The sequence below is a fragment of the Nelumbo nucifera genome, chromosome 3, assembly GCF_055504915.1.
Source record: "Nelumbo nucifera cultivar China Antique chromosome 3, China Antique-T2T, whole genome shotgun sequence".
In the NCBI taxonomy this organism is placed as follows: Eukaryota; Viridiplantae; Streptophyta; class Magnoliopsida; order Proteales; family Nelumbonaceae; genus Nelumbo; species Nelumbo nucifera.
The window spans coordinates 78,880,825-78,908,186 of record NC_142651.1 but is presented as its reverse complement, the minus strand read 5'-3'; positions in this window follow the sequence as shown (position 1 = coordinate 78,908,186).

The following is a 27,362-nucleotide window of genomic DNA, read 5'->3' as shown; positions in this document are numbered from 1 at the left end:
GCATTTTAAAGTTCAGGGACCAAAATGGCACTAAACCCAAAGTACACGGTACTAGTTTGGAATTTTCCCATTCTTTAATTTAGTTTTATGGAAATACTGGTAAATAATTTTTGGTTATTTTCTTCAGTATTTTTCCTTAAATATACTAATTTATGATAATTTCTATAAATGTAATGTAATTTCTAGTAATTGTTGTTAATAACTTAATATGAGTTCATTTCTGGTAAATTATTAATTTCACTATTATATTATGTATTTTATGATGAGTTTTGGTAATTTATAATATTTTGTGGAAATAATGGTATTTTATGATAACTTTTGGTAATTATTGGTAATTTTATGCTAATTTTATAATAAATATTGTAATTTGTGCTAAAAAATTCTGTAGTTTTTTTGAAATATTTTGTCATTTTCTTCATTATTTAATGATAATTTCTAGTAATTACTAAGAATTTATGATGATAATTTTTGGTAAATACCGGTTATTTTGTGGTAATTTCTGGTGATTACTTTTAATAACTTAAAATGTGGTAATTTCTGTTAATTTGTTAATTTTACTAAATGCTGTAATTTGTTCTAAAAAATTCTATAATTTACTTTTTGGAAGTAATTTGTTAACAAATTATTAATTATAATTATTATAATAATTAATAATTGTTAATAACAGTAATTATTAGTAGTTATATATATATATAATAAAGTAGAAACATGACATATCAAATGGTCTAAGCTTTCTCCCTTACCCCAACTGAGAACTATCTGACCCTCTTCATTTTAGCCTTCCTTGCTCCCTCATGAGGCCACCTCATCGCTCCTTTCTCCCTTTCTCATTTCGACATCTCAGCATGCCCAACCCAGCCCTCTTTCCTCTATGTTTATCCCTTTGGATATCCCCTCCTAAAAAATTCCTAAAATCTCTCTACCAAAATCTAGTCTAGTGCTAATGGCACCACTATCCTCCACTTTCTCCTAAATTATCTATATTTCCAATTTATCTCATAAATTATCTCTAATATCCTAAGTTATGTCTATCTTCTATTTATCCTCTCCCCACTTTTCGTCCATAACTATCGAAAGAAAGCTTAAATTAAAAATTTTAAGAATAATTTAAATATTATAATGAAATTATGCAATAACTTTAAAATATGTATTAAAAACACAAAAAATAATTATAATAGATTTAATAATATTCATATTATTAATAATTTTATATTTTATGAAATTCATAAATATTAAATACCTTAAAATAGCTAAATAATTATATGACAAAATATTTAATATCATGTAAGAACTTTAAAATAAATAAAATTTAAATAACCAAAAATTTTAAATATTTTACATATTATTTAAATATTTAAATAACAAAATATTTATCATAACTAAATTTTAAATAGTTAAAATAAAAAAATTATGTAATAAATTTAAAAACTTTTTTAAAAGTAGAAAAATCATTATAAAAGATTTCATAATATTTGAATTAATAACGAAATTATGTAATAATAATATAACTTTTAATTTTATGGATTATGAAATTCAATAAATAAGCAATGTTTAAATAACTAAATAATGATATTATTTAAATAATTAAATAATATTGTAAATAACAAAATTTTAAATATTTTATATATTATTAAAAAACAAATAAAATAGATTAAATAAGGAAATTATGTAATAACCTTAAAAACTTATCTAAAACACAAAAATAATTATAATAGATTCAATAATATTTGATGAAAAGAATATAAAAGATAAATAATTTAAAAAATTTTAAATATTATTGAAACAATGAATATAGATTAAATAATTTAGATGTATTGAAGCTTTCAAATAACAAAAATAGGTAATAACTTTCAAAAAAAAGTTTGTAATAGATATTAAAAAATATAATAATAATTTCAATTATTATTGTACTAATAATAAAAACATTATTTCAATTACATAAATTAATAATTATATAAAATAACTTTCAAAAAATTTGATATTTATTAAAAATAATATTAAAATCTTAATATATATTTATATATACTAGAATTTATATTTGTTGTAGTTTTAGTAATCGTTTATTGGGTTTTTGTGATAAATATATTTTCAATAATTATGTACAAATCTATTTTTGTTTTGTTATTTAATTTAAAATTTTCAATAATTATTGGAGATTAAACTATTGTTATTTATTAGAGATTAGGCTATTAGTTTAGCTAAAATTAGAAGTTGTAGGCTCTTTGCTCAACCAAATTAACCTAGTTCGGTTAGGGAGTTGGCCACCTGAAACTAGCTGACCGTTAGTGAAAACCAGCCAACTTAGATTATATCGGTTTGGTGATTGGTTAAGAAGATTTAAACTTAAAAAATTAAATTTAAAAAATGCAATGGTATTATTAAAAAAATAAATTAAAAAATTTAAATTTATAGTATAAAACTTTTTAGATTAAGAAATTTAGGAATTTTTCCACTTTCTCATATTAAAAAGTATATATATATATATATATATATATATATATATATATATATATATATATATTAAAATACTAGAAAACCAACCAACTCGGGTTGAGTTCGGTTAGGTTGGTCACTTTGGTTGGTTTCATCGGTTTGATGAACAACCCTAGCTGAAATTTTTATTTTTGTATTAAAACTTATTAAAAGTATTATACAAAAATAACCAATTATTAATTATTTAAAAAGTTAAAATATAAAATAATTGTCTACTCTTATGTGCTTCTATTGTTTAACTTTCGCTTAATAAAGACCATGCATCGCACGGGTCTCCACTAGTTACTATAATAGTTATTGAAATAAAATAAAATTTAAACCCTCTGGTTTATCCACACCTATCAAACCAACAGAATTATAATACTTATTATTAATTATAGTTATTGATGTTGCACGATCTGAGCACTCCTAGCTGGCTGTGACCTGGCTTCCGACTGGAACGATCAGCACCTGTGTGGAAGGAGGAAGTAAAGGGTTCCTGGGGAGATATCCCGATGGGAACACTCTGACGGCTAAGTTAGGACCGGAGAAGAATCTCAAAGAGAGAGTAGAGAGTAAGAGTGCTGAAAGTACTTAAGCTTCAATACCTTTGCTTCGCGAGGGTGGTGGTCCTTTTATACCGGAGGTCAGTCACATCAGGTGTAATTGTCACTGCCCTAGCCATTACTGCCAAGACTGAGGTGGCTGGCCGCCACTGCGGGCTGTTGCTGCAGGGTACCGACTCGTCAGGCGTGCTAAGCTTTTTCAGGGACAGCGGGCACGACGCCGCCTGGCAAGAGATGTGGGCACTGCCACCAGATCCGACAGGTACGGATGTCAGGCGGATTATCCCTACAGGTTGCCGAACCACTTTGATCCGTCAGGTACGGATTCTGTGGGTGCAATCCCGAGGCACTTCTCCCTCGGGACACTTAGCCAAAAGCTGAGATGCCCCCTCCTCAAGAGAGGAGAGCTCGGGGCTCCCTAGGAGAGGAGAGCTCGGGGCTCTCCTAGGAGAGGAGAGCTCGGGGCTCTCCTAGGAGAGGAGAGCTCGGGGCTCAAGGGGAGCTCGAGGCTCTCCAAGGAGAGGAGAGCTTGGGGCTCAAGGGGAGCTCGGGCTCCTATACGGGGAGCCCGGGTCCCTTAGGACTGCGGGAGCTCAGAGCGCTTAGACCTTGAGCTTGGGGCAAGCTGAGCCTTGCCTCCTAAAGAGCTGTTACACCCGCCGAGTCGCTTGGTCGGGCTTCGCCGAGCTTGTTATGCCGGGTTGTGGCTAGGCTGCCATGCTGAGTTGTTGTTCATGCCAGGTCATGTCCACGTGTCCGCGAGCTACGGGGTCGTGCCAAATCACCCTACATCAATTGCCCCCCACTCCCCGTGCTAGGGGTGCTGACCTAGTGTGGGGAGTCCGAGGTCTACCGGGTGGATTTGGCTCGAGGTCTAAGCCTTCTTGTCCGCCAACTCATAGGTTGGACCGGTTCCCTACTTGGTTTTTCCAGGCACATCTACAGTCTAAGCATGGACGTTACGCGATTTATAGACTCGGCGAATGCAAAAAAAAACACACTAAACTGATTTCATCTCGGAGGTCATGCAGCCGGTTTTCATGAGGGCCGTCAGATTGCTTTGATCTCAACTGTTGATGCCCGTGGATAGTGGCTATAAATAGTGGGGGTCCTGGTCATTTTCCTTTGCCACAAATCTTCAGATGTAGTCTTGAGCTCGCGTCCAAAGCCTCCAGCTCGGGTCAGTTCCTCTCCAGTCCAGTCTTACTTCTCTTTGGTGAGTCACCCTAACTCTTCCTTAGTTTCAATTATGTCTTCCTTTGATAGCCTTTTGGACGAGCCCGAGGTGGGTACCTCGGCTCAGGGTAACCCTCCTGAGGCACAGGAGGCCTCGGGTCACCAGGCATCCACCTCTCCACCATGACCTTGGAGAGGCTCCGCGAGCTCATTTGGCAATACAACTTGCCAGGGGAGTACACCTACAGTTTACCTACGGGGAACTTCCCATGGGAGCACGGCCCTGACGAGGTCGCGATCTTCCGAGAGTAGCTTGTAGCCGGGCTGCGTCTTCCCTTCCACCCACTCTTAGTGGAGGTCTTGAAACATTTCAATGTTATGATAGACCAGCTTCACCCGAACTCGATCCATAACGTGGTCGGGACCATCTCTCTTTGTTATGAGTATGTTATCCCCCTTGACTTGGACATACTCTACTCCATCTTGACCATCAAGAAGAGCGCTTCATGTGTTCTTCCCGAGCACAGGAGGGCTTACTACTTGTCCCCCTGCCCGGGCTTTAAGCTAATGCACAAGCTTCCTAGCAAGGTCCCGGCCTGGAAGCAGGACTACTTCGTAGTCCGGAACCCCACGGGGTGTCCTTTCCCTACTCATTGGAGGACGGCTATCCAAGACCCTAGCGTCATACTCGACAAGAAGGCTAGGGAGGCATTCCAATCGTGGGCTAAGGTCGGTTGTGATTTCCGAGATTATATCAAAGAGGGTATACTCTTCCAGGCCGGCTTGAGCCCGGGTAGGTAGTTAGTACCTTAGCTGTTTGGCCTACTCTTCTTTTCCTTCTTTTACTCGAGTACTAATGCCGAACTCTTTTGCAAGTCCTATGGAGGCAGATAAACTCAAGGGAGACCGGATTTTTAAACACATGAAGGGGAGGAAGAAGCGGGCTGCCAAGAGAGCTCGTATCGAGTCGCCGCCTACCCCCACTCCCGAGCCCCAGCTTCCACAGGCTCCAATCTTTGAGCTCGAGCTCCCCGGGACTCCTCCGATCATTGACTTGGAGGAGTCCCTACCACTTAGGGAGCCTGGGGCCTCGGCTAAGACCGTAGTGAGGTCGGCAGCCGAGGCCAAGGTTTCTACCGGGGCTGCTAACATTGCAGCCGAAGTCTCCGTTGAGCCTATTCACACAGCCGAGATGGCTGTCTCCAGCTCAGGGAGCCCAGATGGGGTTCGAAGCATCTTGCTCCCCCAATGTGGTCTTCGAAAGAGCAAGGGGGCCACTTACTCCGAGGAGATTGCGGTTTGGACTGACATGCTCAATCCTTCTTAGCTCGGAGCCTGGGCTGCCACCCACACTATGGTGGTAAGTTTTCTTCTCTTTCTTTTCTTTTTATATGTGCTTCTCTGGTACTAACTAGCTCCTTTGTCAGGCGAACTCTGCCATGCATGCACTTACTCTTCAGACCGAGAGGTATCTAAAGCGGGCTTTGTCTGCCGAGGAATCTTCCCGTGTTGCCCATAGCGAACTGAGGATGGTTCGTGAGCAGATCCACCGGTTGGAGAGCGGTGCCATGGCCCAGAGGGGCGTAATCACAGTGCTGATGGAGGAGAAGGACGGGCTAGCTCATGAGAACAGCGAGCTGAGGGGCAAAATTGAGGCCCTTAGAGCGGAGCAGACATGCGAGAAGGGCGTGCTGAGGGGCGATCTGGACACCCTTAAAGCAGAGGCGGAAGGCCTTAAGGAAAAGGAGAAGGTTCTTCTACATGAGGTGGAGTACCTCAAGGCGGACATCGCAGAGAAGACCGAGATCTTTACCCAGGAGATAGAGGAGACGAAGGTCAAGGCCGTCTCTGAGTATATTCAGTTTGATAAGTTCGATGCCATTTTGGGGGAGGCTTACCGCAAGGGGTTCAAGCTCAGCAGATGGTTGATAAGGCATACGTACCTTGAGCTCGACACAAGCGCCATCACCACCTCGCGAATCACGAGCGAGATAGCTCGTCAAGCCATAGAGGATTCGGACTCAGAGGAGGAGGGTGGTGACAAAGAAGCCGATACCCTTGACCAGCCCACAACTCCTGGGGGTGGAGAACCCCCGAAGTAATTGCCTTTCTATTCTGAGCTTGTGAGCTCAGTCCTTGTATTTTTTTTTTCTTTTTGTTGAGCTCGTTGTATAAAATTTTACATGTTAATGAAATTAGCCCTTTTCTAAATGATCTCTTATCTATGTATTTTCTACGTATTGCCTTATCCGAGCTTGTCATGGTTGTGTGTGGATTGGTTTGTCGTAGTTGGGCATAGTAGGGTGTGTGCCTGAACTGCCTCATGGCGTACGCCAAGGTGATTGACATAGTAAGGCATAGTAAGGCGTGTGCCCGAACTGCTTCATGGCGTACATCGAGGTGGGATTAGCGCCGTAGGGTCTGCTCGCGCCCTTGGCGCGGCGTGCTATGGTGCCGAGCTCTTTGGTCAACTCGATGTTTTGGCTCCTTGGAGCTCTGAGAGTGACCCATGGTCTACTCCATTATTCATGGGTAATATTGTCTTAGGTTGACAATATTCCACGCCTGAGGTACTTGTTTCCCTTCTAGGGTTTCGAGCTCGTATGTTCCTTCCCCGAGTTTTCGCTTTACTCGGTAGGGTCCTTCCCAGTTCGGATCGAGCTTGCCAACGTCGGGCTCAAGCACCATAACTTTACAGAGAACCAGGTCGCCAACACAGAGAGTCCGTTTTTTAACCCTGGTGTTATAGTACCGATCTACCCTTTGCTAGTGGGCCGCGGTCCTGATGTATGCGAGGTCCCGTACTTCGTCAAGCAGGTCGAGGTTGGTACGTAGCTCGCCTTCATTTGCCCTGTCATCATATGCTTCTAATCTTAGTGAAGGAACTTCAATCTCGGCTGAAATGACTGCTTCGGTGCGGTATGTGAGGTTAAAGGGGGTTTCTCCTGTGGCAGTCTTTTCCGTGGTGCGGTAGGCCCACAACACACTGGGCAGCTCGTCCGTCCACAGTCCCTTAGCTCGGTCCAGGCTCGCTTTTAGCCCTCAAAGGATTGCCTTGTTTGTGACTTCCGTTTGTCCGTTTGCCTGAGGGTGTGCCACTAAGGTGAAGTTCTGCTGAATCCCCATGTCTCGGCACCAGTTTTGGAATTTGATGTCTTCGAACTGCTTACCATTGTCGGAGATCAGTACTCGAGGTAATCCGAAATGACACACTATGTTCTTCCAAAAGAAGTTCTGCACATTCTGGGCCGTGATTGTTGCGAGAGGTGTAGCTTCGACCCACTTTGTGAAATAGTCAACTGCCACCACTAGGAACCTCCTTTGTCCTGTTGCTGGTGGGAATGGCCCGAGTAGGTCAATCCCCCATTGCGCAAATGTCCATGGGCTAGTGAGGTATTTTAGGTCGGCAGCAGGCCGGTGGTGGATGTTGGCGTGCTTCTGACACTTGTCGCATTTTTTTATGAGCTCGGTCGCATCTGCCTTCATCGTTGTCTAGTAATATCCCTGTCGTAGTGCCTTCTAAGCAAGGGCCCTGCCCCTCAAGTGCCCACCACACAGGCCCTCATGAGGATTGCGGAGGACGAGCTCAGCTACGGAGAGTCGCAGCCAGCGCAGGTAGGGGAGCGTGTAGGTTCTTCGGTATAGTCGTCCGTCAATCATGACGTATTTGGCTGCTTGACGCTTTACCCTCCTGGCGGCGTTACGATCTACGGGGAGGGTCCCGTGTAGTAGGAAGCTCGTGAGCGGATCAATCCAGCTCAGCTCTGCTTGAACGACGGGAGCAACCTCCTCTGCCCCCCTGAGAATGCTAGGCCGAGGCATGTTCTCTATATACACAGTTCTCATGGTGTTATCGCCAGTGCTGGCTAGACGGGATAGGGCATCGTTCTCGGCATTCTCTGATCTCGGGATTTGCTGGATGAAGTATGACCAGAAGTTGAGCAGAGCCCCTCTTTCTTTGGCTAGGTATGCTACCATGGTTGGCTCGCGGGCTTTGTATTCACCCATAACCTGGTTTACCACGAGCTGGGAATCGCTGCAGACAACGACGTGCTTGACTTTCACTTCCTTTGCCAGATCCAGCCCGGCTAGCAGCGCCTCGTACTCTGCTTCATTGTTGGATGCTGCGAACTCAAAGCATAGTGCGTACTCCAGTTTCACATCGCTTGGCCTGTACAGAACGATCCCAGCCCCGCTGCCTTGCCGGTTTGATGAGCCATCTATGTGAAGGATCTAGGGTTCTTCATCCCAGTTCAGGCTTGGGCTAACTAGGAGAGACACCGCACTGACTGCTACTTCACAGGGCTCAAGTTCAACCGGCCTGGGAAGTCCAGGCTCACCCGCGCTGGGGGCCTTGTGTTCCACCGACCTAGAGACTTTGGAATTGAAGGTACACTCTGTGACGAAATCTGCTAAGGCTTGGGCCTTGACAACAATTCGTGGCTTATACTGAAGTTCGTATTCGCTGAGCTCGATGGCCCACTTCGTTAGCCTTCCTGAGACCTCGGGCTTGAGCAAGACTTGCCTCAGAGGTTTATTGGTAAGGACAACGCTGGCGTGAGCTTGGAAGTACGGGCAGAGCTTTCGGGCTACCACAACCAGTGCATAAGCTAACTTCTCTATCTCAGGGTACCTCGTCTCTGCTCCCTGCAATATTTTACTAACATAGTAGACGGGTCATTGGACCCGATCTACTTCTCATATTAATTCCGAGCTGACCACCTCGTCACTCGCCGAGAGGTACAGCTCTAAAACATCACCCTCTTCGGGTCGGGTTAAGACAGGGACGCTGGCTAGGTGTCTTTTGAGCTTGTCGAACGCGAGCTGGCACTCTTCAGTCCACTCAAAACCTTTGTTTTTTATGGCCTTAAAGAAGGGCAAGCAGCGATCTGCTGACTTGGACATGAAGCGGCTCAGGGCGGCTAGCCGGCCGTTCAACTTTTGAACCTCCTTTAATTTTCGAGGTGGTCTCATCCCTAGGATGGCTTTGATTTTGTCCGGGTTGGCCTCAATGCCTTGGCAGTTAACGATGTACCCTAGGAATTTTCCCGAGGTGACACCGAAGACACTTGTTTGGATTTAACTTCATATTAAATCTACGCAAAATTTTAAAAACTGAATGTAAATCTTGTACTAATTCATGTGAAAATTGGGTTTTGACGACCATGTCGTCTACATAACACTCTACTTTTTTGCCAACTAGTGGCTCAAACAGCTTGTTTACAAGTCTTTGAAAAGTGGCCCCAATGTTTTTCAGCTCGAAGGGCATGATCTTGTAATAGTACAAGCCGAACTTGGTTATGAAGGCAGTTTTCTCTTCATCAGCTGGGTCCATCTTGATTTGATTATAGCCCGAATAGGTGTCCAGGTAGCTCAGCAACTCGTGCCCCAAGGTCGCGTCCACTAGACGGTCGATCTTGGGAAGTGGGAAGCAGTCTTTCGGGCAAGCTCGGTTCAGGTTGGTGTAGTCGACACACATGCGCCACTTACCATTAGCCTTTTTTACCAGAATGGGGTTGGCTACCCAGCTCGGGTAATGGACTTCCTTGATAAAATCGGCTGCAAGGAGTTTCCCGACCTCCTCGTCAATTGCCCTCCATCGCTCTAGGGCTAAGTTGCATTTTTTTTTCTAATGGGCCTAACTACAGGATCAGTGTTGAGTCTATGAGTGATTATGTTGGGGTTTATGCCAGGCATTTCTGCTGCTGACCATGCAAAAATATCTAAATTTTCAAGTAAGAAGCTTACCAGTTGAGACCGCAGGGGCTCCTTAACAGAAGCGCCGATTTGAAGCACCCGAGTTGGGTCTTTTGTCGAAGCCGGGATGGGGATGGTCTCCTCGGTAGGTGCGGCTCACTCTGTGAACTGCTCCGCAGGTCGTTCCAGCTCGAGGTCGTCAGCTACCTTGGCCTTTCCTTTGAGGGCGGCTATGTAGTACTTGCGGGATTCGAGCTGATCACCTCGTGTCACTCTGACTCCAAAGTCTGTAGGGAACTTCATCGCCAGGTGGTAGGTGGAAACTACCACGCATAGGGCGTGGGTGATGGGCCGTCCTACTATTGCGTTGTATGGGGAGGGGGTCACGACCACCAGGAACTCATGAGTGAGCCTCACTACACTGGGCCAGGTACCGACCTCTACCGGTACAGTGACTCTCCCTAAAGGCCTGACCTCCTCGCCGCTGAATCCTACCAGTGGAGTGCTTGCGGGCTTCAGGTTGCTTTCCGGGAGCTGAAGTTGGTCGAAGGCTACCTTGAAGAGGATGTCTGCCGAGCTGCCCGAGTCAACTTGGACGCGCTGGACCTCAAAATCGTTGATCTTGATCTTTATGACAAGCGCGTCATCGTGGGGATAATGGATCCCTCACACATCGTCTTTGGTGAAGGAGATTGGTTCCTCCATCCTTGGCCGTTTCGGGGGGTTAAGCTCTTCTCTGGCGGCCTCGCGGGCTGATGACCGAGCTACGGCCGAGGTGCAGCCCACGACAACCGATCCTCCAACGATTACATGGATGGTCCCCCTGACTGGTCTTTCATCGGGAGGCTGCCTCTGCGACTGCTCAGCCTGTCTGCTGGACTCGGGAGCTTCTTTACTCTATTCCCCTTGCCAACCTGCTTTATTGTTGCTGCCATGATGTACAAAATTTCTCAAATATCCACAACGGATGAGTTCTTCTATCTCATCGTAGAGGTTATTACAATTTTTGGTGTTGTGACCGTGATCTCTATGAAAACTACAGTACAAGTTCTTGTTCCTAACATTAGGGTCGGCCTTGAGCCGAGGTGGCCACTTTACATACGGGGCGTCCTTGATCGCCATGAGGATCTCGACCCGCTTCGTGTTGAGGGGTGTAAACACCCTTTCTGCTGTTGGAGCTCGGAAAGGTTGAATCGGGTTTGCCCCCCGAGCTTGATCCTTCTTCTTCTTGTAGTCGTTAGGAGTCGGGAGTTCTGGTTCCCTTCTTCTTTTTTTGGGGGCATGCTCGCCCTTCTGGTTGATCTTCTCCTCTGTTCCTATGAACCGATCTGCCAGTTCGAGGAACTTGGTCACTGTCTTGGGTTGGTTGACAACCACGTGCCATCTAAACTCCTTGTGGGTGATGCCCCGCTTGGCCACAGTGAGTCAAACTGTAGGGTCTAGGTCGGGTATCTGTAGGCAAGCGTCATTAAACCGTTTGATATAGTTCCGGATGGACTCCCCATCTCTCTGGACTATGCTGAGGAGGCTTTCTTGGGTCCTCGGGCATCTCTTGCTAGTGACGAAGTGGGAGGTGAAGACCTTCACGAACTGCGGCCAGCTCCTTATTGAACCCGGTGAGAGGTTTCGGTACCAAGTGCGGGCCACCCCTTTGAACGTAGTAGAGAAGGCCACGCACATGAGAGATTCACTTGCCCTGGCCAGATGCATTTGGGACTGGAAGGCGTCGACGTGGTCGTTGGGGTCGAAGGACCCATCGTATTTGTCCAATGGGGGGAGCTTGAAGTCCTTGGGCATGGGGACCACGAGGAGCTCCGAGGATAGAGGAGAAGGGACCGAGAGGAGTGGTGCAGCTCTTACGTCTCTGTTGCTTCTTGGTCGGCTCGGCGTTGGTGTTGTTGGCTTCAGTATTGCTGAGCTCGACGAGCCCAGGGGAGGCAGGGATGGCTGCCAGTAGCTGCGAATAGGACCTTGTTCCAGGTCGCCGGCTAGCACCTCGAACCTGTTCTCCACGAGCAGAGGCTCGAACAACGAGTGCTGAGGTGACGCCGGCCTAACCGGCTGGGAAGCCCCCGACCTGACCGCGGGGATAGGGAGCCCCCCCTTTCTTCCATGAGACGATCCTGAAGCCACTCCCCGGTGGGAAGGGAGTTCACTGTGGCGCTGAGGCTTAGCCGGCTGCGTCGCCAGATGTCGGGGGGGAGTGAAGGGAACTGTTGTTGATATTGGTACTGGGACAGTTGGTGCAGCACTTGCTGCTGGTGGGGCTGGAGTTGCTGGAATTGTTGCATCTGAGCCTGCATGGCTCGCATGCACTGCATCGGATCCTCGAGCTGACCTTGGCTGGCCACTGAAGGGAGGATGGTGGGTTCAATGAAGGTTGTTCCGACTATAGAGGGCAGTGAAACAGTTACGGGTGCCACTGGCGGGAGGACGGTCAGACTAGGGACCCCATCCACAGAGAGAGGGACGGTGAACTGGCCGATGCAGACGGTGGGTAACTGGAGTTGTTCCTCAGGGGTGTTTCGGCGTTCGATGTTGCTGGAGGAAGCCATAGGTGTTGATGATACTGAACAGTTCTTTGAAGAGAGTTGTACAGAAGTTACAGGGAGGCCTTTTGAAGCGCATCCCACAGACGGCGCCAAATGATGCTGCACGATCTGGGAACTCCTAGCTGGCTGTGACCTGGCTTCCGACTGGAACGATCAGCACCTATGAGGAAGGAGGAAGTGAAGGGTTCCCGGGGAGATATCCCAGTGGGAACACTTCGACGGCTAAGTTAGGACTGGAGAAGAATCTCAAAGAGAGAGTAGAGAGTAAAGTGCTGAAAGTGCTTAAGCTTCAATACCTTTGCTTCGTGAGGGTGGTGGTCCTTTTATATGGGAGGTCGATCACTTCAGGTGTAACTATCACTGCCCTAGCTGTTACTGCCAGGACTGAGGTGGCAGGCCGCCACTGTGGGCTGCTGCTGCAGGGTACCGACTCGTTAGGCGTGCTAAGCTTTTTAGGGATAGCGGGCACGACGCCGCCTGGCAAGAGATGTGGGCACTGCCACCAAATCCAGCAGGTATGGATGTCAGGCGGATTATCCCTACAGGCTGCCAAACCACTTTGATCCGTCAAGTACGAATTCTGCGGGTGCAGTCCCGAGGTACTTCTCCGTCGGGACACAGCTAAAAGCTGAGATGCCCCCTCCTCAAGAGAGGAGTGCTTGGGGCTCAAGGGGAGCTCGGGGCTCTCTTAGGAGAGGAGAGCTTGGGGCTCAAGGGGAGCTCGGGCTCCTACGCGGGGAGCCCGGGTCCCTTAGGGCTGAGGGAGCTCGAGGCGCTTAGGCCTTACGCTTAGGGCAAGCTGAGCCTCGCCTCCTAGCGAGCTGTTACTCCCGCCGAGTCGCTTGGTCGGGCTTCACCAAGCTTGTTATGTCGGGTTGTGGCCAGGCTGTCATGCTAAGTTGTTGTTCTTGCTAGGTCATGTCCACGTGTCCTCAAGCTACGAGGTCGTGCCAAATCACTCTACATCGGTTATTATAGTAATTATTAATTATTAATAACAATAATTATTAACTATTTAATACTTATTGTAATAATTATTGGACTAAATTAAAAATTAAACCGGTTGTTATCACACATGTCAATAATCGTTAATTATTTATAATTAATCCAACAACATAAATTATAATTATTATTGATTATTATAGTAAATATAACTAAAAATAAATATTCAGTAAATTTTATAATTATAACTAAAAATTATTAATTTTCAACCCCGATAGAACTTCAAAACCTTCGAGGACGTCCTCAATTTCAACACTTTCTTTGTTGATGTATTCACAAATATCAAAATATCAGCATATTCTAAATGAGAAATATCCAACCTCTCTCTCCCCACCCCGAAGCCCCTAAATAAACATGCCTCCACACCTTGTTTAACAACCTACTGAACACTTTCACTACCAACACAAAGTAATGGAGACAATGAGTCCCCATGTCTTGATGCTATGAAGACAAAAAAAAAAAAAAACAGTGCAAACTCAATTAACTCTTCTGAAAAACCGCACTCCATAAAAAGTATTAGGATTTGGCCTGCCCTTGAATCCTATTAAGCTGATAACAGTCAAGAAGAAGGAAGAGAAAGAGAGAGAGAAAAAGAAGAAGAGAAGAGAAGAAAGGGAGAGAAAGAACTGGTTCGAATGAGAGAAAAAGATCACTCTCCCATTCGGCCAGAATTGATTTATATTACTTATATTGTGTAAAAGACACATGTGCCCCTACTTAAGTAAGGGACACTAAATCTAACATAATATTACACATCAGCACATAAACATAAGTATAAAGATATAAATATTCCTACATATTCGACACTAACACTCCCCCTCAAGCTGGAGAATATATATCATATAATCCCATCTTGTTACATATGTAGTCCTCTTCCCTGACTCAACCCTTTAGTAAACAAGTTTGCCCACTGGTTCCCTATGTTAACATATGCGGTATCTATCACTCCACTCAGAACCTTCTGTCTTACAAAGTGACAATCAACCTCTATGTTCTTGGTTCTCTCATGAAACACCGGATTAGAAGAAATATGAACTACAGTCTGATTGTCACAATAGAGCTTCATTGGAGTGTCAATAGTGTATCCCATCTCCTGTAGAAGGTTCTTCAACCACACTAATTCACAAGTAGTATGTGCCATAGCTTTATATTCTGCCTTTGCACTGCTTCTTGCCACAACTATGTGCTTCATACTTTTCCATGTCACTAGATTACCCCCAAGAAAAGTGCAATAGCTTGTAGTAGATCTCCTATCAGACATAGAACCGGCCCAGTCAGCATCAATATATCCTTCTATTTCAAGTTTTCCACCACTCTTGTATATCAAACCACAACTAGGAGCCCCCTTTAAATACCTCACAATCCTTAGAACCGCATCCCAATGTGGAACTAGAGGATTCTGCATGAACTGACTTACCACACTAACCGCAAATGAAATATCTAGCCGAGTAATGGTTAAGTAGTTCAGTTTACCTACAAGCCGCCGATATCTGCCAGGGTCTTCAAACACTTCACCCATATCACTCCTCAACTTAGTGTTTGTTTGCATAGGTGTTTCAGTTGGTTTAGCACCTAACAAACTTGTTTCTTCCAACAAATCAAGGACATATTTCCTCTTAAACAAGTTAATACCATGCTTAGACCTTGCTACTTTTATTCCTAAGAAATATTTCAATTTACCATGGTCCTTTGTCTGAAAATGTTCCTATAGAAAAACCTTCAACCTATCAATGCCCATTTGATCATTTCCGGTAATAACAATATCATCTACATACACCATCAATAGGATCTTTCATGCCTGAGAGTCATGACTGAAGACTGAATGGTCAACTTAGCACTATTTTATACCAAACTTCCTTACCACCTCACTGAACCTACCAAACCATGCTTGAGGAGACTATTTAAGCCCATAAATGGCCTTCTTTAGTCTGCACACCTTACCGTCCTCCCCCTGAGAAACAAGCCTTGGTGGTTGGTCCATATAGACCTCCTCAAGCAAATCACTATGCAAGAAAGCATTCTTGATATCAAGCTGATAGAGGGGCCAATCATACATAGCAGCAAGAGAGATCACAACATGAACTGAACCAATCTTACCAATCGGGGAGAAGGTCTCTATGTAGTCAATACCATAGGTGTGGGAGTACCCTTTGGCAACCAATCTATCTTTCAACCGTTCTACACTACCATCAGGTAAGTACTTAGCAGTATCAACCCACTTACAACCGACAACCTGCTTACCAGGAGGAAGAGGAGTGAGCTCCCATGTATGATTATGAGTTAAAACTGAGAGTTCTTCTTCCATTGCACGACGCCATCCTAAAAAGGCAAGGGCTTCCTAGACATCCTTAGGAACAACAACAGAGGACAACATGGAGATAAACTAGTGATGGGAAGCATAAAGGTGAGTGAGAGAAACATAATTAGAAATAGGGTGTAGGGTATAACTGCGTTTATGTTTCCGCATAGCAATGGAAAGATCAAGGTCAAGTACTAGGGGTGGGGCTGGTGTGGGGACAACTACCAGATCTATTGACGATGATGGAGCTGGAGGAGGAGTTGGTACATGTGGGCGATGTGTATACACTTGACGAATATTTGGCCATTCAATAGGTGGTGGCACCAGAGGTAAGGACTTGGTCACAGCTGGAACAAGAGGAATAGAATCCGCAACTGGAAGAGGAAGAGGAGGAGGTGATGAGGAGGAAGAAACGTCATCGGACCCCAAGAAAAATAGAGTAGACTTAAAGAAGATAACATCAGCACACACAAAAGAATGCCGAGAGCTAGGATGATAACATTTATACCCTTTCTGAGTCAGGTAATAGCCAAGGAAGATGCACTTAATGGACCATGCATCTAATTTGTCCCTTCCTGGCCCCAGATTATGGACAAAGCAAACACCCCCAAAAACCCGAGGAGAAAGAGGAAACGGAGACAAGGTAGGAAACAAAGTGGTGAATGGAGAATGACCATCAAGGATAGACGTGGGCATCTGGTTAATCAAGAAGTAAGAAATAAGCATTGCATCACTCCAAAAGGGTTTGGGGACATTCATCTGATGCATGAGAAATTGAGTTGTTTCCAAAATATGACGATTCTTTCTCTTAGCCACTCCATTTTGTTGTGGGGTGTAAGTACATGAAGTCTGATAGATAATACCATGTTGGTCCAAGTATTCTTGAAATGATGAAGAAAAATATTCACGACCATTATCGGAACTGAAAGGATGGTAGGATCCATCGTATGGACGCCAAAAGGGTTGTGGAATGGGTGGGCGAATTTCAAAAATTTCGTACATTTCTTCCAATCGGGAATCATATTCCCTAAATTTAGAATCAAGATTCAAGGATCTACTCGAACCAAACCAAACCAGATTTGAACCAAAAGAGAAGGGAGGGATTATACCTGATCCGGAGAAGTAGTATCTCCAAACGTTGGTGTTCACGCCCAAAGAAGATCCCAAGATCAGCTCTCACTGAATATGACACAGTGATGATGGAGCCGAACCAGCAGTGTTTGTCCCACGAACCAAGTTCTTCTGAAGAACTCGATGGAAGACTGAGAACACCACACGAACAATCAAGAACCTTGATCTTCTCTAGCTGAGAACTCGAACTGGCAGAAAAGGTGGCGGCGGCTGCTGGAGGAGAATGCTAGAGAAGAAGGTGGTGAATTGCTATTTTCTTCTCTAGGGTTATCTGAGATCCTATCTTAAGAATGCAGTGTGTGTTCTGCTAAAACCCCTAGGGTTCGAATTCAAGTAATTCAAAATTAGGGTTTCCTCCTCTTCCTTGGTGATTAAGAAACCTCCTAATCATATTAGGAGTAGCCCTTATCCAAATTTGTATTTGGATCAGAACTCCTCTTAATCCTATCTGCAGATTAGATCAGCTTTTGGGCTTAACCTAATCTCAGATCCGCCCCCTTAAGTGATTGATCAAATCAGCCCAGATCGAAATGGGCTTTAGGCCCAATATGAATTAAGTGCTCAATAGTCTTCCAACCTGCTGCCCAATTGGGCTTCTTTGTATGGCGTGGGACCCAAGCATTGATCTGCACATCAGTCACATGGGTTCGGCCCAACCTCTGTTACAAGGCCTAGCCGAATTCACTAGAAAGCCCAGTGAACCCCCTGAGCCCATCACATGGACCCTATGGGCCCAACACTTACACTAAGTGGTCCCTAGGCCAAACCATCTTATAAAACCCAGGGATTGTGGGCAGATGCAAGATTAGCCCATCAGGTATTATCCTAAATGGCCTTACACTTAACCTCTCAGCCCATAATGATCAAGCACTACCCGACAAGAGAGGACCTCTCCCTCGGCTGCAAGGAACAGTCTTGCACTCTTTACTCACATGGATCCCGGGAATTAAAACAATTTGCAAATATTTTGAAACCATATATAAGTATATATCATATATATAAATTTTGTAAAACAAAATTCTAACGATTGAAATCAACTGCCGGTAGTTTGGTTTCCATCAGAGAGAGCATCCCCGATCATTACCTTTGTCCGACAAAGGGGCTAATCCTGTCACTATGATCACCCACTCAGATGAATTCTCAGACTGTCCCAACATACCCAGGTTTGACCCCCGTTAAGGATCTCACTGATTGGCAAATCAAAGATACCCCAATCCGACACCCAGTGCAGTACAATAATTGGGTCTATGGGTCAGGTGTAACATTCCAGTTTTGCCCATCAATCTCCAAGGTCCAGGGCAATACTGAAAATCTGGTCCGATTCAAGGGTTCAAGTAATCCTACACTGCGTGTGCCTTGGGTCTCACCTTGGCAGCTGAGACAAGCCACCCCAACATTTGGCAGCACATCAATGTCAGCCTTGGCAGGATAAATCTCCCAAGACTTATCCAACGGCTGTAAACATTTAAAACTAACACAAGTCTCATTAAGTGTCCAGTTTTAGGGTCTTACACAGAAACATACCACACAACATGAATCAAACATGTACTTTATTTATTTACACCAAATATCAAAAGTACATCAAAACTGATTGGAGCTAAGGGCATACAAAACTGTCTAACAGCTCCCACTGGCACTTAGGTCCAATCTGGTACAAGATGGAGTCCCATACTTTCCACGTGTTTCTCAAACACCTTCTGTGTGAGTGGCTTAGTTAATGGGTCTGCCACATTATCCGTTGACGCTACCTTCTGAATCAGGACGTCCCCTCTACCAACAATCTCCCACAGTACATGGTACTTCCTCTCAATGTGCTTTGACTTCAAGTGGGCCCGAGGTTCTTTAGCTTGGGCGATCGCTCCATTGTTGTCACACAACAATGGGATGGGTGATGTGCTGGATGGAACCACTCCTAATTCGTAAACGAACGTCTTCATCCACACGGCTTCCTTTGCAGCTTCACTTGCGGCAATGTACTCGACGTCGGTTGTGGAGTCTGTCGTGGACCCCTGTTTGCTGCTTTTCTAGCAAACAGCACACGATCCTATCGTGAAAACATACCTAGATGTAGAGTTTCTATCATCTGGATCCGATTGGAAATCGACATCAGTATACCCCAGAATTTGTAGTGAACTACCATCGAATACCAGACAAAACTCTTTTGTCCTTCGAAGGTATTTGAGTATGTTCTTCACAGTAGTCCAATGCTCCTGCCCTGGGTTGGCCTGGAACCTGCTTACCACACTCACCGCCTGACCAATCTCAGGGCAAGTGCACAGCATGGCATACATGATGCTCCCCACGGCTGAGGCATAGGGAATGTCTTTCATGCCCTCAATCTCCTCAGAAGTCTTGGGAGACATTTTCTTGGAGACTGTGACTCCGTGCCTGAAAGGAACGTTTCCTTTCTTGGAGTTCTCCATGTTGTACCTTTTGACTATTTTGTCAATGTAAGCAGCCTGTGATAATCCAATTATCTCTTCGATCTATCTTTATAGAGTCGAAGACCTAGTATATAGGAGGCTTCTCCAAGATCTTTCCTTGAGAATTGCTATAAAAGCCATACCTTGACCAAAGTCAACATTCCTACATCATTCCCAATGAGTAGGATATCGTCCACATACAACACCAAAAAGGTGACCTTATCCCCACTAGACTTCCTGTAAACACAGGGCTCATCCGGATTCTGCTCAAAGTCAAACGATTTGACGGCATAGTCAAAACGGATGTTCCAACTCCTAGAAGTCTGCTTAAGTTCATATATGGATCTATTAAGTTTACATACCATGTGTTCCTCACCAGCAGCAATGAAGCCTTACGGCTGCTGCATGTAGATATCTTCACTAAGATCTCCATTCAGGAACGCGGTTTTGACATCCATTTTCCAAATCTCGTAGTCATGGTATGCTGTTACAGCTAGCAGGATCCTAATGGATTTAAGCATGGCCACGGGTGAAAAGGTTTCCTCATAGTTGATGCCTTCTTTCTGAGTATACCCTTTTTCCACCAAACGAGCTTTGTAGGTCTCAATTTTGCTATCGGGGCCCTTCTTCCTCTTATAGATCCATTTGCAACCAATTTCTTTTACCCCGAAGGGCGGATCTACTAGAGTCTAGACTTCATTGGCCTCCATCGAGTCCATCTCAGCTCTCATGGCCTCCACCCACTTCTAGGAATCTATGTCCAACATAGCTTCCGCGTAAGTCACGAGATCCTCCTCACTAGTCAAGGCTTCCACCAGGTAACTATCCTAGTCATAACCGTAACGGACTGGTGGCTTGAATACCGGGTGGATCTTCTAGGTTGGTCACTACCTGGAACTTGTGGGACATCTCCCACTGCTCCTGAGCTCTCCTCATCAAGAACTATTTCCTAACGATGGCTGTCCAGGATGTAAACAGTCTCTAAGAACTGGGCATTTCGACTACAGAACACTTTCTGCTCACTTGGGTCATAGAAAAAATAACCCACCGAATCCTTTGGGTAGCCTACAAATAGGCAACAGCTGGTCTTGGATTCTAACTTTTTTGCCCTCGTTCTTTTAACGTGCACAAGACAACCCCAAATCTTAAAGTGTTTGACACTTGGTTTCTTTCCGGTCCAAAGTTCGTATGGAGTTTTCGAAACCGATTTGGTTGGAACCCGATTCAGCATGTAGATAGCAGTCTCTAATGCATATCCCCAAAAGGATGTGGGTAATTCCGAGCATGTGAGAAGTGATCGGACCATGTCTAACAATGTCCTATTCCTCCTCTTTGAAGCACCGTTAAGTTGCGGTGTTGCAGGAGGAGCCAATTGTGATATTATCCCATTGGCCTTCAAGTAGTCCCTGAATTCGTCAGAGAGATACTCGCCACCTCGATCCGATCGAAGGGCCTTAATTTCTCTCCCTAACTATTTATCGACTTCTTGTATGAACTCCTTGAACTTTTCAAAGGATTCAGACTTCTGTCTCATTAGGTACACGTAACCATATCGTGAGTAATCATCGGTGAAAGTGATGAAATACACGTGTTGGTTACGAGTCCTGACACTTAGGGGACCACATACATCAATATGTATAAGGTCAAGTGTGCCTGTACATCTTTCAGGCTTACCGTTAAATGGTTGTTTTGTCATCTTGCCTCGGAGGCAAGGCTCACAAGTGGGAAGATTTTCAACGGTTAGAAAATCCAAAGGACCATCCTTTACCAGTCTTGTGATTTAGTCAATATCGATATGGCCAAGTCGGTAATGCCACAGGTACGTGGGACTAACTATTTCACGAGTCCTTTTCTTGGGGATTTTGACCGACGTAGTTTCGGTTAAGTTAGCTTCTAGAGAAGGATGTAGAACATAGAGACCGTTCTCCAGTTCCCCGCATGCGATGAATTTATTATTCCATTTAACAGTAATCATATTACTAAAATAAACAGTATATCCATCAACACACAATTTAGAAATAGAAAACAAATTTATTCTTAAGTTCTATACATAAAGACAATCTTTAAGTACGAGAATTCCTTCTCTAAAAACTAGTTCTACGGTTCCAATTGCCGCAGCTGCAACACTTGCAGCCGTTCCCAAGAAAAGCGTCACTTCCCCTTCACTCAGCCTTCTGCTTACTTTGAACTCCTGCAATGAATTACACGCATGAGTTGAAGCCCCGGAGTCAACACACCAGGACACAAAAGTGACTAACAAATTAGTCTCAATGACACAAGTTTCGAAAGTACCTTTCTTAGATTCCATGTAGACAGGACAGTTCCTTTTCCAGTGGCCGGCCTGTTTGCAGAAGTGACAGGCATCGGATGCCTTGTCTTTCTTTTGTTTTTTAGACTTAGTGGCCTTTTTCTAGGGTTTCCTCTTTGCCCTCCTTTACTTGCCAGCTTCAACAAGCATGGCTATCGGCTCATCCTTTCTGATCAGTTCCTCGGCTCGTTGCAACATATTGCTGAGCTCTTGAACGCTGACATTCAGCTTGTTCATATTGTAGTTCATTATGAACGGATTGAAGGACGAAGGCAAGGAGTTAAGAATGGCATCTATCTGTGTGACTAGATCTAGCCCGGACCCAAGGGCCTCCAGCTCGTTAATGTAACCCATCATCTGGAGACAATGGTCATGAACTTGCTGCCCCTTGGTCATTGAACTGCTTCAGGACCTTTTGGCGAGTAGAACAGTTCTGCTCTTTGTACATAGTTTTTAGACTATCCAATATGTCTTTGGCGAGTTCGATCTGATCGAACTGCCTCTGTATCGGATTATCTAAAGAGGCTATGATATAGCATCGGGCTAAGGATTTTTTCTCCCATTCTTGGTATTCCCTCCTACGGGCTTCTGAAGCCTTGTCTCTCAGACGATCCGGTGCAGGATTCTTTGCCACCTTATCTAGTTTTCCTGAAGTCAGGACCAGCATAAGGTTTCTATACCAGTCGGCATAGATTGGGCCCTTAAGCTTGTTGTCGTCAAGCAACTTAGCAAATTGTCCGTTTGCCATTTTCTGATAAAACAACAAAACGTTAGTCCACAACCTTAGTTTGATTCATGTTACCTACATAGATATGACTTTTAATCTATGTTCCATTTCCATTTGTTCATCTCTGAGATTTCCCTCCTATCTCAGTGATGGAGTCGGCGAAATGTCTCTGGAAATGTGGGAAATCACATAGAGTGCGTGGAGCCAACTGTTTCAACTGCATAACCCCACCACCTTTCTGTGACAGATCATATCCATTCATCATATGAGTTTCCCTTTGGCCTCTGTCAGACAAGGTTCAGAGCCATTTTCAAGTAAACCTTTATGTTCAATGAGTGCTCACCCATCATATTCAGGTTACACCAAGGTACCGTGAGAGAGTTCCCATTTTCTGGTGAAGCCCCTCCCACGTCGGTCTATGACGCCCCTATCATCTTATGAAACACTCTGACATATCCAACAGCAAATGGATAGCCCAATTTTATGATGCATTTCCTCATTACTGAAGGACCTATCATCGTGCTAATGACGGAAGGCCTTTAGAGAGTCCATCATATGGATCTCCCTATCACATGCACTCATATTTGCTGGAGGGAACAAAAAAAAAAAATACACCCTAGTTAATTTAGGTCAAACCAGAGTGACTCCCACTGACTTTCATAAAGTCAAATTTATGGTGGCCCAATTCGGCTAGGGTTTCCGCACGCATCCCTTTTTAGGGTTGTGGGACCCACCATGACAGGAAGGGGTCATCCAATGACTGTAAGGGACACCATGGCAATGATGTGCATTCAGCCATGGTGTGCGCAAGAGCCACTAACAAATCATCATGGGCCAAGTGCTTATGGCCCATGGTCGCAACACATCAAACATCCACACATCGCATGATATGGAAGAATTGATCCAATCAATTACTCACTATAAAGCCCATTAAACAGCCCATTTAAAAACCACAACATTAACAAGTAACATTATCTAGGTATATGGGCTGAATCGCAGTTAGCAGTTCGGCCCATATAGCTTTTATGTAAGTTGGGCTTTTGCAGTTTTAATCCCTTAAAACTGGGCTTTACAGGTTGGGCTGAATTGGTTCTTTCAATTAACCATTGGTTTTAGACCTTAAAGAGGGAGAAAACAGGGCTGAGAACAGCCCCTTTCGAACCCTAGATTTGGTCCAAACAGCTTTGGTCCAATCTGGTCCAAAATGGTCCAAAACCAATCTTTAATTCAAGAAACAATTCAAGAAAGATCTTTAATTAATATTCTGATCTTAGACAGTCAAAAATCAGTTATGGACTGTTTGCACCACCTGCAAAACAGATGTGAATAACCAGGATTGCAGTTTCACAAACTGCAAAACACAGAGTGCGAAGTCATCATCTGCAAAACGCAAAAGGCGATATCACGATCTGCAAATCTCCAGTGCCACCGCCTTCTCCAATCAAGAATATAAAAAACAGAAATCCTATTTCTATTAAATAAATACATTCTTGATTGAATCCTATACATTCAGTCTAGAAAAATAAAAAAAAAATTATTTTATAGACCGGATAGAATAGAAACTGCAAATAAAGATTGCACAGACAATTTGTGCCAATTCTGCACTTCGATCTCTAGGTACGAACAGTCCATTAAATCAAGAAATAAATTAAGAACAGTTCTAAATAAATTTCAGATTTAATGAAAATTAATTTCAGATCAATCGCCCATACAAGAAACAATTTCTTGAAACAAAACTGCAATCTGCGCAATACCCGGATAGAATAGCTTCTACCGAATTGCGCAGGTGCAGATCTGATCTTTTAGTTCAAGATTCGAACCTGTGGCTCTGATACCACTGAAAGGATGGTAGGATCCATCGTATGGACGCCAAAAGGGTTGCGGAATGGGTGGGCAAATTTCAAAAATTTCCTACCTTTCTTCCAACCGGGAATCATATTTCCTAAATTTAGAATCAAGATTCAAGGATCTACTCGAACCAAACCAGATTTGAACCAAAAGAGAATGGAGGGATTATACCTGATCCGGAGAAACAGTATCTCCCAACGTTGGTGTTCACGCCCAAAGAAGATCCCAAGATCAGCTCCCACTGAAGATGACACAGTGATGATGGAGCCAAATTAGCAGTGTTCGTCCCACGAACCAGGTTCTTCTGAAGAACTCGATGGAAGACTGAGAGCACAACATGAACAATCAAGAACCTTTCTTGATCTTCTCTAACTGAGAACTCAAACTGGTAGAAAAGGTGGTGGCGGCTACTGGAGGAGAATGCTAGAGAAGAAGGTGGCGAACTGCTATTTTCTTCTCTAGGGTTATCTGAGATCCTATCTCAAGAATGCAGTGTGTGTTCTGCTAAAACCCCTAGGGTTCGAATTCAAGTAATTCGAAATTAGGGTTTCCTCATCTTTCTTGGTGATTAAGAAACCTCCTAATCATATTAGGAGTAGCCCTTATCCAAATTTGTATTTGGATCAGGACTCCTCTTAATCCTATCTGCAGATTAGATCAGCTTTTGGGCTTAACCTAATCTCAGATCCGCCCCTTTAAGTGACTGATCAAATCAGCCTAGATCGAAATGGGCTTTAGGCCCAATATGTATTAAGTGCTCAATAGTCTTCCAACCTGCTGCCCAGTCAGGCTTCTTTGTATGACGTGGGACCCAAGCAGTGATCTACACATCAGCCACATGGGTTCGGCACAGCCTCTGTTACAAGGCCTAGCCGAATTCATTAGAAATCCCAGTGAACCCCCTAAGCCCATCACATGGACCCTATGGGCCCAACACTTACACTAAGTGGTCCCTGGGCCAAGCCATCTTATAAAAACCCAGGGACTGTGGGCAGATGCAAGATTAGCCCATCAGGTATTATCCTAAATTGCCTTATACTTAACCTCTCAGCCCATAATGATCAAGGACTGCCCGACAAGTGAGGACGTCTCCCTCGGCTGCAAGGAACAGTGCTGCACTCTTTACTCACATGGATCCCGGGAATTAAAACCATTTGCAAACATTTTGAAACCATATATAAGTATATATCATATATATAAATTTGGCAAAACAAAATTCCAACGATTGAAATCAACTGCCGGCAGTTTGGTTTTCATTAGAGAGAGTGCATCCCCGATCATTACCTTTGTCCGACAAAAGGGTTGATCCCGTCACTATGATCACCCACTCAAATGAATTCTTAGACTATTCCAACATACCCAGATTTTGACCCCCGCTAAGGATCTCACTGATTGGCATATCAAAGACAGCCCAATCTGACACCCAGTGCAGTACCATAATTGGGTTTAGGGATTAGGTGTAACATTCCAGTTTTGCCCATCAATTTCCAAGGTTCAAGGCAATACTGGAAATCTGGTCCGGTTCAAGGGTTCAAGTAATCCTACACTACGTGTGCCTTGGGTCTCACCCTAGCGGCTGAGACAAGCCACCCCAACATTTGGCAGCACATCAGTGTCAGCCTTGGCAGGATAAATCTCCCAAGACTTATCCAACGGCTGTGAACATTTAAAACTAACACAAGTCACATTAAGTGTCCAGTTTTAGGGTCTTACACAGAAGTATACCACACAACATGAATCAAACATTTACTTTATTTATTTAGACTAAATATCAAAACTACATCAAAACTGATTGGAGCTAAGGGTATACAAAACTATCTAACAGGAACGAAAAATTTTAATGTGAACACCAAATTGGTTGCAGATCCTAACATAAAATTTTTGGAAAATTGTAAACAATTCACTCATTTCTTTCATTATATAGAGCCACGTCATCCTTGAATAATCATCCACAAAATGAAAAAATATCTATATCCATTGTATGGCATTACTTTATAAGGACCCCAAACATTTCAATGAATCAAAGAAAAATGACTCGACATACGGTTACCAATTCTAGGACTAAAGGGAACACGATGATGTTTCCCCAACTAACACGACTCACAATCCAAAACAGAAAGATGACTCAATGACGGATCCAAAGACTTCAAAACTTTCAGTGAAGGATGACCAAATTGATAGTACCATTAGAGATGAGAGAGAGATGATTGGAGAGCTGTTGATGTTCTTCCACTACCGTCAAGATAATACAATCCACCGGCTTCATGCCTTCCACCATTCTTCATCCCCGTCTTTAGATCCTGAAAAACACATGAAGGGTAAAAGGTAATTGTGCAATTAAGAGACTTGGTCAACTTACTAACTGACATAAAGTTAAATGGAAACTTAGGGATATACATAACTAAGGATAAAGGCAAGGGGGTCATATTAACATTGCCAACACCACAAATGGAGGATGTGGAGCCATTAGCAAGGGTGATGGATTGTGATGTTGAGCAATGAGAGAGGGAAGAAAACACACATGGAGTTCCAGTCATGTGATCAGAGGCTCTAGAGTCAATAATCCAAGGATTGGGTGTGGATGCTAAACAAGGCATACCTGAGTGTGCGAGAGTGGTCGTGTTTTGCTAAGATGTGGATTGAATAAACCTCTCATACTCATCACGGGGAACACTCATCATCTCCTCCCCGGGAACATCTGTGGATGTAGGAAGCATTTGATCAGCTGAACGACTCTCCTGTCCGAAGCTACTATCACTAGTCATGGCATGATTGGTCCAAGTTGAAGGTGGACCATGCAAGTCATAGCAGTAATTAATGGTATGTGCATCCATACCACAGTGTGTACACCTCCTCGGACCCGAACTACGTCCTCGGCCACGGGCTCCCCCTGAATCTCTACCTCTAGTACGACCACCAACATGGTTATAGGTAGGTCCACCACCAACACTCCGGCCACATACCGGCCCATTGCTACCACAATGGCCAAACTGAGCTCCTTGAGCTCCACCTCTAACACCACGACCCCTCGATACTGCAAAGGCTGATCTATCAGAAACACTAGTATTCTTGGTAGATCCAATGGAAATCCTCCTAAGTGGAGCAAACACCTCTTCTAAGGGAGAACTGACCCTCCTAGTATTTGAGCCTGCACTGGTTCA